Source organism: Felis catus, chromosome X, assembly GCF_018350175.1.
Source record: "Felis catus isolate Fca126 chromosome X, F.catus_Fca126_mat1.0, whole genome shotgun sequence".
NCBI classification, from domain to species: Eukaryota; Metazoa; Chordata; class Mammalia; order Carnivora; family Felidae; genus Felis; species Felis catus.
The window spans coordinates 111,301,266-111,317,384 of NC_058386.1; positions in this window are offsets into that span (position 1 = coordinate 111,301,266).

Below are 16,119 nucleotides of genomic sequence, written 5' to 3' on the forward strand. Positions count from 1 at the left end.
GATTTTGTTTTGGCTTGTTTTATGACTTAATATTTTATCGAGTGTGGGGAATGTTCCATGTGCACGTGAAAAGAATGTGTATTGTGCTGTTTTAGGATGGAATGTCTAAAATATATCGGTTAACTCCATCTGGTCTACTCTATCATTCAAAGTCCCTACTTCCTTGTTGATTTTCTGATGGAATGATCTCTCCATTGATGTCATTGGGGTGTTAAAGTGCCCTACTATGATTGTATGACTATCAATTCTTGACTTTAGTTTTGGACTGTTTTGTGTGTTTGGATGCTCTCAGGTTGAGCGCATCTATGTTTACAATTGTTCTATCTTTTTGTTGGATGGTACCTTTTATTAGTATAGTGTCCTTCTTTGTCTCTTGTTACAATTTTATTTTTAAATCTATTTTGTCTGATATATGTATGGCTACTGCAGTTTTCTTTTGATACTTTAGTTCTATAAGTAGTCTTTTGTAGGTAGGAAATAGATGGGTCCTATATTGTATTCATTCTATCACCCAGTGCCTTTTATTATGAAGAGAGAAAGCACAGGCATGGGAGGGCAGGGTGGGGGGAATGGGGGAAGAGAGAGACAAAGAGAGAAAGAGGGAGAGAGAGAATGAGAATGAGAATGAATCCTCACCAAGTTCCATGCTCAGTGGAGAGCTCAGTTGGGGCTCAATCCCATGATCCTGGGATCATAGCCTAAGCCGAAATCAAGAATCGAAATTTCAAGCGATTGAGCCATCCAGTTGCCCCTATCTGTCACCCAGTGCCTTTGATTTGAGCATTTATTCTGTTACCATTCAAAGTAATTGATAGACATGTACTTGTCCTATTATTACTTGATGTTGGTTGTTTCTGAATTTTTCTGATCCTTTCTTCTCTTTCTCTTTTTTTGGTTTGCTGGGTTTCATCACAATTTCACAGTTGAAATTGCTTGCCTTTATACTCCGCATATGTATTAGTGGTGTTTGTTTTGTGGTTATTATGAGGTTTGTACCTAACCACTTCTGCATATAGAAGTCTATATTAAGTTGATAGTTGCTTGAGTTTGAACCAGTTCTTTACTCCTCTCCTCCCCGTGTTGTAGCTATGTAGTGTTCCTATTTCAAAACCTTTCATATCGTGAATACCTTGACTGATGTTTTACAGATATACTCATTTTTATTGCTTTTGCGTTTCGCACTTTAATATTGTCACTTTAGGTGTTTCTTTTCCACTAACATTTATTGCGGGCGTGGTTTGTTGGTTGTGAGCTCGCTGAGTATTTATTTGGGAACCTCTTGATCTCTCCTCCCTTTTGAATGATAGTTTGCTGGATAGACTCTCTTTGGCTGCAGATGTTTTCCATTCGGCACCTTTACCATACCATGCTGGTTACTTACAGTTTCAAAGTTTCTTCTGAAAAACATCCAGTGATAACTTTATGGGGTTTCCCTTGTAGGTAAATGTCATCTTTTGTTTTCCTGCTGTGAAAATTTTTCTTTATCACGACATTTTGAGTTTTAATTACTATATGACTTGGTGTGGATCTGCTTCTGTTGAATATATTGGGGGTTCTTTGTGCCTCCTGCTTCTGGATCTGTCTCCTTCCCCGCATTAGGGAAGTTTTCATCTATTGTGTCTTCAAATAAATTTTATGGTTCCATTTCTCAGAGTTCTGAGAATGAGAAATAGGACAGAAAAGACCTATTGAAGGTTCTCTGATGAGGCACTGGATTTGCATGCGTGGAGGATAGATTTGGGACTCAAATGAACAACCTACCTTTAACTTCAAAGAACTAGAAAAAAAACCAACAATCTATGTCCAATGTTCTCAAAAGGGAGAAAGTAATCCATATGAGAGTGCAGACCAATGAAACTGACACCATGAAGTCAATAGAAAATATGAAGTAGACCAGCAGGGGTTTTCAGAAGAGTGAAACAAAATTGTCAAGACTATACATAGACTACGCTAAGACAGAGAGAGTACCCAGTTCAAAAGAATTATAAATAACAGAGAAGACATTACACCTTATACCAAAGAAACATAAAAGAGACAAAGAGGCGACTATGGCCAAATTAGATGCCAGCAAACCGCCTACCTAGAAGAAATGGATAGGTTCTTAGAAACACACAACCTACCAAGACTGCACCAGGAAGAAATAGAAGGTTTGCACAGACCCATTAAAGGAAGACTGTATCAATACAAGAAGATAACCAATGTAAGTAAATTGAATCAGTAATCGAAGTTCTCCCAGGGAAGAAAAGCCCAGGACCAGGTGGATTCACTGGTGAATTTGACCAAACGTTTGTAGAAGAACTAACAGCAGTCGTCTCCCTGATTCAAAAGGAATGAACACCACCAAACTCATTTCATGACACTGGAATTACCCTGGTAGGAAGCCAGAAAAGGATACTACCTGAACAGAAATCTATAGGCCAGTATCCCCGTGATGAATGTAGATGAATAATTCCCAATAATATGCAGGCAAACCGAATTCAGCAGCACATTAAAAGGATCATTGACCGTGATGAAGGGTTTTTTCCCTGCAAAGGAAGGATGTTTCAGAAATGCAAATCAATCACTGTGACCCCTCACATAACTGAATGAAAGAAAAATCAACCAGAAAAGATTCTTAACTATAAATAGCAAACGGAGGGTTACTAGAAGGGAGGTGGGCAGGGGGATGGGTTAAATGGGTGATGGGCTAAGGAGGACACTAGTAGTGAGGATCACTGGGTGTTGTATGTAAGTGATGGATGACTACATTCTATACCTGAAACTAACATTACACTGTATGTTAACCAACTGGAATTTAAATAAAAACTTGAAAAAATAAATACTAAAGAAATACATAAATACATTTAAACTAAACTAAATAAATACATTTTAAAAAATAAAAAGAAAACTCGTGATGATGTCAATAGACACAGAAAAAAAGTTCTGAGAAAATTTGGTATCCACTTGTGCTAAAAAACTCTTTAAAATTCAGTGTAGAAGGAACATATCTCAACATAAGAAAGGCCATGTATGTGAAGCCCACAGCTAATATCATACTCAATAGTGAAATTGTGAAAGATTTTCCACTAAAACCAGGCACAAGACAAGGATGCCCTAGATATGTGAAGGGGATTGGGTGATGCAGGCTTCTGGTTATGCAATGAATAAATCACAGATAGAAGATATAGCATAGGGAACATAGAGACCGGTACTGAAATAGTGATGCATGCTGACAGATGATAGCTACACCGGTGTTAGCGTAGCAGAATATATACGCTTGTCCAATCACCATGGTGTTCATCTGAAACCAACGTAACATAGTGTGTCAGCTATTCCCAAATAACATGTTTTTCTTTTTAATAAGGTAATGGACTGAAATAAAAAATTTAATGTATCGTTCCAATTTTAGTATATGTGCTGCTGAACGAGCACTATGTAAAAGAACCTGTTAATATCAATCAAGAAAGGCAGTAAAGTTCCAAAATAGGAAGTCACCATATCAAATTCTGTAGCCTTCCTATACACTAACCCAATTATCTAAGAAGAAGTAAAGAAAACAATCCCATTTACAATAGCATCAAAAACAATACAATTTATAGGAATAAATTTAGCCGAGGAAGTGGAAGATCTCTCTACAGAAAACTATAAAACCTGTGTGCAGGAATGGAAGAAATTCAATTTGGGTGAAAGAAACAGGGGAACACACAAGTCAGTGAAAAGCCATCCCATGTCCAACTTTCGGACGAATTAATATAGATACAATGTCCATACTACCCAAGGCCCTCTAGAGATTCAGTGCAATCTCTATCAAGACTCCGATGCAATTTTTATGCAATTAGAAAATCATATCCTAAAATGTATTTGGAACCACAAAAAGACCCCAAGTAGCCAACGCAAGAAAGAACAAAACAGGAGGCATCACACATCTTGATTTCAAGCTTCATTCTAACACAAAGAAATCAGTTATGTCACTGGCATAAGCACACACACAAGACAATGGAACAGAAATTGAGAGCCCAAACTAAACCCATGCATGCACAGTCACCTAGTATTTGACAAGGGAGTCAATAATACACAGTGGAGAAGAGTAGTCTTTTGAATAACTGGTGCTGAGAAAATTGGATATTCACATGTATAAGAACAAAGCTTAGCACCGTATGTTACACCACTCCCTAGAGAGTGAAAGGAAGAAACAGAGAGAGATGTGGTTAGAGAGAAACAGAGACAAAGAGGAAGTACAAGGAGGAAAGTAGATACCTGGTCCAGGTATGTGGACAGGGTTAGATGGGCCAGGGGAGAGGGGATGTAGGAAGTGGCTCTGAGTCCTGGGGCAGAAAGGGCTTCTATCATGGGCATCAGAGTTCCATGACCCCAAGACTCCAACATTCCTGGGTCCAAGCTCTGCAGAGGCCTTTGGAATTGAAAAGATGGGTATCCCTCATTTCTTCTGGAATTGTGAGGCTCAGCCTCACGTTCTATCATGGAGAGGGATGTCTTGAGGGAGAGTGTGCTGCTCTTTGGCAGGTAAACTCCAGAGCCTGCCCTGTGGGGAGGTGTCCCGGGGCCATCTCCCTCACTGCCCCAGGCCCTGTTGGATTTGCCCCCTCCCCCCCACCAGCTGGCCTTCCTCAAGTTCTGAACCCAGGCATCAGGCATTGTGTTGCCCCCAGGTCCTGCAGTCTGGACCTGGAAGAGGTGGATTAGTAATATTGATAAAAAAAAAAAAAATTTGACAATAAGGTCCATATCCTCCCTCTGGGACTAGCGGTGTGCATCCAAATTGTGGGTTGCTATCCTCCTGTCCACAACCAATCTGAGGATTCCAGAAGGTAGGTGAACCCTTTAAAACACCATAGTCTTCTCTTACATCAAGTTCAAAGACATTTTCTTGTCCCAGCTTTCTTTTAATTCTGAAGAGATGGCAATTAGTAATTGAAGGCATAATAGTCCTATGGGAAATTGACCTATATGACTGATGGACATTATTTTATCCATCCGTATCCCTAAAGCACATTTCATTGGAAACATTAGCCAAGGATACATACTGTAAATTCACAACAGATGTGTAGCTCCCTGTAAGTTGCATTCTGACCTTGTCACATATGTGTCATCAAAGATATTATTAGGGACTTTTCAGATAAGCTTTCAACATCAAGAAGGTGATGTTAGAGAATCTGGTATAAATGGAATTTCACAGATTCTAAATGAGGAATGATTTTTCATTTTTAATGTTTCTTTTTTTGAGAAAGCCCGAGCTGGGGAGGGGGGAGAGAGTGGGAGACGCCGAATCTGAGGCAGGCTCGAGGCTCTGAGCTTTCAGGACAGAGCCTGACGTGGGGCTCAAACTCATGGACTGCAAAATCATGACTTGAGTCAAAGTCGGACACTTAACTGACTAAGCCACCCAAGCGCCCCAGGAAGGATAGCTTATTGGCAAAGAAGGAGAAATTAAAGATAGTGTAAAGGATGTCTATTTTTAATTGAAATATTGTTCACACATTTGTTGTGTTAGTTTTAGGCATACGTTGTAGTCATTCCATATATCTATACATTATGTTGTACTTAACCACAAGTGTAGCTATCATGTGGAAGCATGCAACAGTATTGTTACAGGATTGACTCCATTCCATTGGCGGTCCCTTGTATCCCTAGGACTCATTCATTCCATAGCTGGACGCTGGTATCTCTCTCTCAAAGGTGTCCATTCTTTACCTAACCTAAGTATTTTGGTGGGTAACTAAAATTACCTCTTATTCAGCATGTGTAAATTGGCGGTCTATTTTCTATGTGTAAATTGTATTGCTTAAAACATTACAAATGACGTCATTACGTTAATAAATTAGGTTTCATTCTTCACTCACAAGAAAGGAGAAGGAAAAGATTTTGTGTCCCAGGCCCTGTCACTAAAACCCTTCCCAATGTGGAGAACAGGCTTAGTTGCCCAGAGCACCTTCGGTCTCTCAGCTGAGCAACCAGGGCCTTCAACATTGCAGGAATTCCCATAGTGGCCAGCAGAGGGAGCCCGAGCACCACAGACCGGGAGGGGCGGGTTCTTCTGCTGGGCAGTGATAGCCAACAGAGGGCGCACCATCTGCTTTTCTGACCCAGGGCACCTCAGAGCAGGAAGGGCCTCTATTGCTCCCAGAAGACTCAGGGCCTCTGCAGCTGCCTCAGTACAGAGAGCAGAGCTGCATTTCCAGCAGGTTCTGCCACCCGCCCCAGGGGAGACCTTGGGAGCTTAGCAGCAACTTGGCATCTCCTGAGTCGCCAGAGAGAAGCTGCCTTGTTGTACTGAGTGCTGAGGAGGGGGCGCTGGGTGGCTTCCCTGGGCAAGCTGGTCGCTGAGCTGCCCAGGCCTTTGCATTTTCTGGGCTGTTCCCGTGTTTCATTCCACCCCTTCCCGGACAGTGTTTGAACAAGACGTATTTTACTAAAGGACTCGTGGATTGCGGGGTCCCACGACATCACCTCATAGATGCAGTCGATGGTTTGTTCCAGATTCAGGCTTGTTTCCGGGAAGAAACCCTGACAGAAATTCACAAGAACGGGAGCTGCAACCAGTTAGGACGCGGATCCATGAAATGCTCGTCTCTGGATCTTTTAGAAGAATGAGCTGGGACCCACGTTCCGAGTCCCGCTGGAACCAGAGACGGAGGTAAGGGCACAAACTGTCCCCCACATCATACATGCTTTCTTTAAAAATTTCATGGTTATTTTTCCAACCTAGTGAAGTGATTGAAAACTACAGAAAACCTGGTTCGTACCTGTCATTAGCCTTATGTTATTTTTAATTTAAATTCCAGCGAGTAGGGGCGCCTGGGTGGCGCCGTCGGTTAAGCGTCCGACTTCAGCCAGGTCGCGATCTCGCGGTCCGGGAGTTCGAGCCCCGCGTCGGGCTCTGGGCTGATGGCTCGGAGCCTGGAGCCTGTTTCCGATTACTGTGTCTCCCTCTCTCTCTGCCCCTCCCCCGTTCATGCTCTGTCTCTCTCTGTCCCAAAAATAAATAAACGTTGAAAAAAAAAAAATTTAAAAGTCTGTTTGTTTGTCACTGTCCCCTCCCCCCCCCACTTTGTTTTGTTTTATTGCCATGTGTTAGTGGAATCATCGAGTGTTCGTCTTTCTCTGACAGGCTTATTTCACCCGATATAACATTCTCTCGCTCTCTCCACCTCGTGGCAAATGACAAGGTTTCATGTTTTTACGGCTAAATAATATTACATTCCATACGCTGCATCTCAGTTTATTCATCGGTTGATGGACGCTTGGGCAGTTTCCGTAATTTGGCTGTTGGAGAAAATGCTTCTGTAAACATCAGGGTGCACGTATCCCTTTGAAGAATTATTTTTGTATTCTTTGTGTGAATACCTCGTAGTGAAATTGCTGGATCGTAAGGTAGTTCTAGTTCCAGTTGTGTTTTTTTTTTTTTTTTTGGACAAATCTCCATGATGTTTTCCAGAGTGGCTGCACCAGTTTGCATTCCTACCACAGTACAAGAGGGTTCCTCTTTCCCCACATCCTTGGCAACACCTGCTGTTTCATCATTCATTGATTTTAGTCATTCTGACAGATGTGATGTGTTATCTCGTTGTACTTTTGAATTGTATCTCCCTGAAGATCAGTATTGTTGAGCATCTTTTCATGTGTCTCTTGGCCACGTGTATGTCTTCCTTGGGAAAATGTCTATTCGTGTCTTCTACCCAGTTTTTTTTTTTTTAATTTTGTTTTTCAACGTTTATTTAGTTTTTTGGGACAGAGAGAGACAGAGCATGAACGGGGGAGGGGCAGAGAGAGAGGGAGACACAGAATCGGAAACAGGCTCCAGGCTCCGAGCCATCAGCCCAGAGCCTGACGAGGGGCTCGAACTCACGGACCGTGAGATCGTGACCTGGCTGAAGTCGGACGCTTAACCGACTGCGCCACCCAGGCGCCCTCTTCTACCCAGTTTTAATCGGATTTCTCATTTTTTGTGTGCTGTATAACTTTATATATTTTAGACACTAACCCTTTATCAGATGTTGTTTGCAAATATCATTCTGTAGGTGTTTTAGTTTTGTTGATTATTTCCTTGGTGACAGAAGCTTTTTATTTTTACCAAGTCCCATTATTTTTGCTTGTGTTTCCCTTCCCTCAGGAGATATATCTACAAAGACGTCTGTACAGGCAATGTCAAATAAGATACTACCCTTGTTATCCTCTGGGATTTTTATGGTTTCAGGTTTCACACATAGGTCTTTATCCATGTTGGATTTATTTTTGTGTATGTTGTAAGAAAGTGGTCCGTTGTTGTGTTGTTTTGTTTTGTTTTGTTTTGCAGGTTGCTGTCCAGTTTTTCCAAAACCATATGTCGAGGAGACTTTAAGTTTATGTATTTATTTTGAGAGAGCACGCAAAAGAGGGGCAGAGAGAAATGGAGAGAGAGAATCCCACACATGCTCTGCACTGCCCTGAGATCATGACCTGAGCTGAATTCACAATCACATGCTTTGGTGACTGAGACAACCATGTGTCCCAAGACTATCTTTTTTTTTTTTTCCATTGGCTATTCTTTCCTGCTTTGTTGAGAATTAATTGACCATATAGGTGTGAGTTCATTTCTGGGTTTCCATGCTATTCATCTATGCCTCTGTGTTTTGTTGTTGTTGTTGTTGTTGTTGTTGTTGTTTTCCCAGTACCATACTGCTCTGATCAGTACAGCTTTGTAATATAACCTAAAGTCTGGAATTGTGATGTCTCCAGCTTTGCTTTTCTTCTTCAAGTTTGTTTTGACTGTTTGGGGACTTTTGTCATTCCATACAAATTTTGAGATTATTTGTTCCCGTTCTGTGACAAATGTTTTTGTTAGTGTGATAGGGATTTCATTACATGTGTAGATTGTTTTGAGCAGGGTAGACATTTTAACAATATTTTGTTCTTGCCGTCCATGAACATGAAATGTATTTCCATTTCTTTGTGTCCTCTTGCATTTTTTTCATCAGTGTTTCATAGTCTTTAGAGTACAGGTCTTTCACCTCTTTGGTTAGGTATATTCCTGGTATCTTGTGGTATTTGTGAACCTGTCAATGGGATTGATCCCTTACTTTCTCTCTGTGTTAATTCATGATTCGTGTATAGAAATGCAATACATTTATGTACATTGATTTCTGTATATTGTGACTTGTCGAATTCATATATTAATTCTAGCAATTTTTATGGGAGTCTTTCATGTTTTTTTTTATTTTTTATTAAAAAAATTTTTTTTTTCAACGTTTATTTATTTTTGGGACACAGAGAGACAGAGCATGAACAGGGGAGGGGCAGAGAGAGAGGGAGACACAGAATCGGAAACAGGCTCCAGGCCCTGAGCCATCAGCCCAGAGCCCGACGCGGGGCTCGAACTCACGGACCGTGAGATCGTGACCTGGCTGAAGTCGGACGCCTAACCGACTGCGCCACCCAGGCGCCCCATCTTTCATGTTTTTTATAGAGTACATCATGTCAGTTCCAAATAGCGAAAGTGCTATTTCTTCCTTGCCAATTTGGATGCCTCTTATTTCTTTTTGTTGCCTGATTGCTGTGGCTAGGGTTTCCCGTACTATGTGAATAACAGTGGTGAGAGGGGTCATCCCTGTCTTGTCCCTGACCTTGGAGGAAAAACTTTCAATTTTTCCCCATTGAGGATGAGATTAGCTGTCGGTTTTTCCTAGATGACCTTTATTATGTGCAAGTAGGTTGAGTCTCAATGTACTTTGCTGAGGGTTTTTATCATGAATGGATGTGACATTTTGTCAAATGGTTTTCCTGCATCTGTTGAAAGCATCATATTGTTCTTATCCTTTCTTCTATTACTGTGGTGCATTATGTTGACTGATCTGTGAATGTGGAACCCCCCTTGCAGCCCAGGGATATATCCCACTTGATTATGGTAAATGATTCTATTAATGTATTGTTGACTTTAATTTGAAGGTATTTTAATGAGAATTTCGGCATACATAGTCAACAGGCTATTGGTTTACAGTTTTATTTAAAATTTTTTTTAACATTTTTTAAAATGTTTATTTCTTTACTTAGAGTACATAAAAGTGAGGGAGGGGCAGAGAGACAGGAAGATAGAGAATCCTGGCCATGCCCCACACTGTCATGGCAGGGTCCAACGTGGGATTCGAACCCACGCACTTCAAGATAATGTCCTAATCTGAAACTAAGGGTTGGACAGTAAACCGACTGAGCCACACAGGCGCCGCTGCACTTTTCGGTTTTGGTGGAGGCTTTATCTGGTTTTGGTATCAGGGTAATGATGGCCTCATAAGATGAATTTGTAAGTTTTCCTTCTTTTTTATTTTTTGTAATAATTCGAGGAGAATACATATTACCTCTTCCTTAAATGTATGGTAGAATTCATCAATGAAGCCATCTGGCCCTGAACTCTTGTGTTGGGGGGAGATTTTTTTAATTACTGACATGATTTCTTTCTGTTTTCAAATTTTAGATATCTTCCTGTTTCAGTTTTGGTAGGTTGTGTGTTTCTAGGAATTTGTCCATTTTTCTCAGAGTGTCCAATTTGTTGCATTTAGCTTTTCATAATATTATCTTCTAATTGTATTTTTGTGGTGTTGACTGTTACTTCTCCTTTCTTATTTGTGATTTTATTTATTTGAGTCCTTTCTCTCTTCTTTGTGAAAAGCCTGCCTAGGAGGTTTTCAAGTTGATTACTGCTTTCAAAGAACAAGCCCCTGGTTTCATTGATTTGGTCTAGTGTCTTTTTGGTTTCTATATTCCTTATTTCTGCCTTAATCTCTATTATTTCCTTCTTTCTGCTCTTTTTCTCATTCCTTTAGTTGTAAGTTAGGATTGTTTGAGATTTTTCTTGCTCTTTAAGGTCGGCTTGTATTGCTATATACTTCCATCATAGACTGCTTTTGCCGCATTCCAAAGGGTTTTACCAGTGTATTTTCATTTTCATTTGTTTCAGTGTATTTTCTCATTGATTTCCTGTTTGACCCATTCATTTAGTTCATTGCAAAAGGGTTCCCTTTCCCTGCATCCTTGCCAACACCTGTTGCTTCCTGAGATGTCAATTTTAGCCATTCTGATAGGTGTTAGGGGATATCTCATTGTGGTTTCGATTTGTATTTCAGTGAGGACGAGTGAGATTAAGCATCTTTTCATGTGTGACCAATTCGGATGTCATCTTTCTTAAAGTGTCTCTTCGTGTCTTTTGCCCATTTCCTCACTGGATTATTTGGCTTTTGGGTGTTGAGTGTGATAAGTTCTTTATAGATTTTGGATACTAACCCTTTATCTCAAATGTCACCTGCAAATATCTTCTCCCATTTCATTCAGTTGCCTTTTAGTTTTGCTGATTGTGTCCCCTGCTGTGCAGAAGCTTTTTATCTTCAGGACCCAATAGTTCATTTTGGTTTTTATGGCCCTAGCTTCTGGAGACATGACAAGTGAGAAGTTGGTGCGGCCAGGATCAAGGAGGTAGATTGCCTGTTATCTCCTCTAGGATTTTGATGGTTCCTGACTTAAATTTAGATCTTTCAATCATTTTGAGGTGTGTGTGTGTGTGTGTGTGTGTGTGGTTTAAGAAAAGTGTCCAGGTTCATTCTTCTCACTGTCCAGTTTTCCCAGGACGATTTGCTGAAGAGACTCTTTTTTTCCACTGGATATTCTTATCTGTGTTATCAAAGATTACTTAGCCATATGTTTGAGGGTATATTTATAGGTTCCCTATTCTCTTCCATTGATGTCTCTCTCCATTTCTGTGCCCGTACCATACTGTCTTGATGATTGCGGCTTTCTAATACACCATAAATCCAAAATTGTTATGTTTCCACTTTGTTTTCTTTTTCAACATGACTTTGGCTCTTTGGTATCTTTTCTAGCTCCTTACAAATTTTGGGGTAGTTTGTTCTGCCTCTGTGAAGAAAGCTGGTGTCATTTTGATAGCAATTGCATTGAATGTGTCGATGGATTTGGGTAGTGTTGACATTTTAACAATGTTTGTGCTTCTAATCCATGAACATGGAATGTTTTCCATTTCTTTCTGTTTCTTCAACTTTACTCACAGACGATTTATGGTTTGTTCCTAGGGTCCCCAATGGGAGAGAGCCTGAGCTACAGTTAGGGTTCGGTCCAGGACGTCGCAATGGCCGAACCAAGTCCAGTGTCGTGATGTCCCTCGAGGGCTGAAGTGAGGGCCCATGTGATGGTGCAGGTCAAGGGTAGGGGTAGGGTTCGAGATCAGGTTAGGTTTCCATTGAGTGTCCTGGTTAGGTGTAGGGTTAGGGTTAGGTCCTAGGAAGCTCCAGGCGCTGAATGCACAGCTATGCAGATGTCTCCCCGCTGGCCTGAGTTGAGGGCACAAGGGAAGGTGCCAGACAGGATCAGTTTGGCTTCCAAGACCACACAACTCTATGGGGCCCGGGTGGGGTAGGCCTCAGGAATCCTCTCGGGCAGCTGCAGCTGGGCCTGGGTAATGACATGCTGAGCTTCTAGGTTCCATGCCGAGTGAGCCTGCACCGATTCTGGACCCCAGACGCGTGGTGCTCTCAGACTTTGGGCTTGCGTCCCCACGGGGAGAGAGCCTTAGCTAGGGTTAGGGTTCGGTCCAGGGACGACGCAAGAGCTGAAGTGACTCCGGTCTTGTGATCTCCTTCGAGCACTGAAGGGAGGGCCCATTTGACAGGGCGGCTCATGTGGAGGGTTAGGGTTCGAGGCCGGCTTAGGTTTCGGTGGAAGATTCGGGTTCGGGGTAGGGTTAGGGTTAGGTCCCAGGAGGCTCCAGACACTGAACCCACAGCAAGGCAGGGGTCTCCCCGAAGGGCTGAGTTGAGGGCACAAGGGAGGGGGCCGCTCAGGATCAGTCTTTAGCTGCCATGGAAACACACCTCGATGGGCCCTTGATCAAGGAGGCCCCCGGAATCCTCTCGGGAAGCTGCACCTGGGCCTCAGAAACGACATGCTGAGCTTCCAGGTTCCATGCCGAGTGAGCCTGCACCGATTCTGGACCCCAGGCGCGTGGTGTTGTCAGACTTTGGGATTGACTACCCATGGGGAGAGAGCCTTAGTTAGGATAAGGGTTCGGTTCAGGGACGTCGCCAGGGCCCAAACGACTCCGGTCTCCTGATCTCCCTGGAGGGCTGAAGTGAGGGCCCATGCCACGGGGTGGCTCAAGTGCAGGGTTAGGGTTTGAGGCCGGCTTAGGTTTCGGTGGAGGGTTCTGATTCAGGATAGGGTTAGGGTTAGGGTTAGGTTCAAGGAGGCTCCAGGCGCCAAACCCACAGCAGGGCAGTGGTCTCCCCGAAGGGCTGAGTTGAGGGCACAAGGGAAGGGTCCGCTCAGGATCAGTTCTGGCTGCCAAGGCCACAGAAGCCGATGGGACCCTGGTCGAGGAGGCCTCAGGAATCCTCTTGGGCAGCTGCAGCCGGGCCTGGGTAACGACATGCTGAGCTTCCAGGTTCCATGCCAAGTAAGCCTGCACCGCATCTGGAACCCAGGCACGTGGTGTTGTCAGACTTTGGGATTGGGTCCTCATGGGAAGTGAGCCTTAGCTAGGGTTAGGGTTCGTTCCAGCGACGTCACCAGGGCCAAAGCGACGCCGGTCTCGTGATCTCCCTTGAGGGGTGAAGTGAGGGCCCATGCCACAAGGCGTCTCAAGTGCAGGGTTATGGTTCGAGGCAGGCTTAGGTTTCGGTGGAGGGTCCCGGTTCGGGGTAGGGTTAGGGTTAAGGTTAGGTCCCAGGAGGCGACTGGCCCCGAAGCCACAGCACGGCAGTGGTCTCCCCGAAGGGCTGAGTTGAGGGAACAATGGAGCGTGCCGGTCAGGATCAGTCTTTGGCTGCTAAGGTCACACACCTCGATGGGCCCTTGATCAAGGAGGCCCCGGAATCCTCTTGGGCAGCTGCAGCCGGGCCTCGGAAACGACATGGTGAGCTTCCAGGTTCCATGCCGGGAGAGCCTGCACCGCCTCTGGACCCCAGGCGCGTGGTGTTGTCACACGTTGGAATTGGGTGCCCATGGGGATAGAGCCTTAGCTAGGGTTAGGGTTCGCTCCGGCGACGTCACCAGGGCCGAAGCGACACTGGTCTTGTGATCTCCCTCGAGGGCTGAAGTGAGGGCCCATGCCAAAAGGCGGCTCAAGTGCAGGGTTAGGGTTCGAGGCAGGCTTAGGTTTCGGTGGAGGGTCCTGGTTCGGGGTAGGGTTATGGTTAGGGTTAGGTCCCAGGAGGCGTCTGGCGCCGAACCCACAGCAGGGCAGTGGTCTCCCCGAAGGGCTGAGTTGAGGGCACAACGGAGGATGCCGGTCAGGATCCGTCTTTGCCTGCCAGGGCCACACACGTAAATGGGCCCCTGGTCGAGGAGGCCTCCGGAATCCTCTCGGGCAGCTGCAGCCCGTCCTGGGAAACGACATGCTGAGCATCCAGGTTCCATGCCGGGAGAGCCTGCACCGCTTCTGGACCCCGGACGCGTGGTGTTTTCCGACGTTGGAATTGGGTCCCCTTGGGGAGACAGCCTTACCTAGGGTTAGGGTTCGGTCCAGGGACTTGGCCACGGCTGAAGCGACTCAGGTGTCGAGATCTCCCTCGAGGGCTGAAGTGAGGGCCCATGCCACAAGGCGGCTCAAGTACAGGGTTAGGATTCGAGGGAGGCTAAGGTTCCTGTGCAGGGTCCCGGTTCGGGGTAGGGTAAGGGTTAGGGTTAGGTCCCAGGAGGCGCCTGGCGCCGAACCCACAGCACGGCAGTGGTCTCCCCGAAGGGCTGAGTTGAGGGTAAAACAGAGGGTGCCCGTCAGGATCAGTCTTTGGCTGCCAAGGTCACACACCTCGATGGGCCCTGATCAAGTAGGCCCCCGGAATCCTCTCGGGCAGCTGCAGTCGGGTCTCGGAAACGACATGGTGAGCTTCCAGGTTCCATGCGGGGAGAGCCTGCATCGCCTCTGGACCCCAGGCGCTTGGTGTTGTCAGACGTTGGAATTGGGTGCCCATGGGGATAGAGCCTTAGCTAGGGTTAGGGTTCGCTCCAGGAATGTCGCCAGGGCCGAACGGACGCCGGTCTCGTGATCTCCCTGGAGGGCTGAAGTGAGGGCCCATGCCACAATGCAGATCAAGTGTAGGGTTATGGTTCGAGGCAGGCTTAGGTTTCGGTGGACGGTCCGGTTCGGGGTAGGGTTAGGGTTAGTGTTAGGCCCCACGAGGCTCCAGGCGCCGAACCCACAGCAGGGCAGCGCTTTACCTGAAGGGCTGAGTTGAGGGCACAAAGGAGGGTGCCGGTCAGGATCCGTCTTTGGCTGCCAGGGCCACACACGTGATTGGGTCCCTGGTAGAGGAGGCCTCCGGAATCCTCACGGGCAGCTGTAGCCAGACCTGGGAAACGACATGCTGAGCATCTAGGTTCCCTGCCGGGAGAGCCTGCACCGCTTCTGGACCCCGGACGCGTGGTGTTTTCCGACGTTGGAATTGGGTCCCCTTGGGGAGACAGCCTTACCTAGGGTTAGGGTTCGGTCCAGGGACTTGGCCACGGCTGAAGCGACTCAGGTGTCGAGATCTCCTTCGAGGGCTGAAATGAGGGCCCATGCCACAAGGCGGCTCAAGTGCAGGGTTAGGATTCGAGGGAGGCTAAGGTTCCGGTGGAGGGTCCCGGTTCGGGGTAGGGTTAGGGTTAGGTCCCAGGAGGCGCCTGGCGCCGAACCCACAGCACGGCAGTGGTCTCCCCAAAGGGCTAAGTTGAGGGCACATTGGAGGGTGCCGGTCAGGATCAGTCTTTGGCTGCCAAGGTTACACACCTCGATGGGCCCTTGATCAAGGAGGCCCCCGCAATCCTCTCGGGCTGCTGCAGCCGGTCCTGGGAAACAACATGGTGAGCTTCCAGTTTCTATGTCTGGTGAGTCTTCACCGCTTCTGGACTCCAGGCGCGTGGTGTTGTCAGACGTTGGAATTGGGTCCCCATGGGGAGAGAGCCTCAGGTAGGGTTAGGGTCGGTCCAGGGACGTTGCCAGGGCCGAAGCGACTCCGGTCTCGTGATCTCCCTCTAGGGCTGAAGTGAGGGCCCATGGCACAAGGTGGCTCAAATGCAGGGTTAGGGTTCCAGGCAGGCTTAGGTTTCGGTTGGGGTTCCCTGGTCCGGGTAGTGTTAGGGTTATGGTTAGGTCCCCGGAGGCTC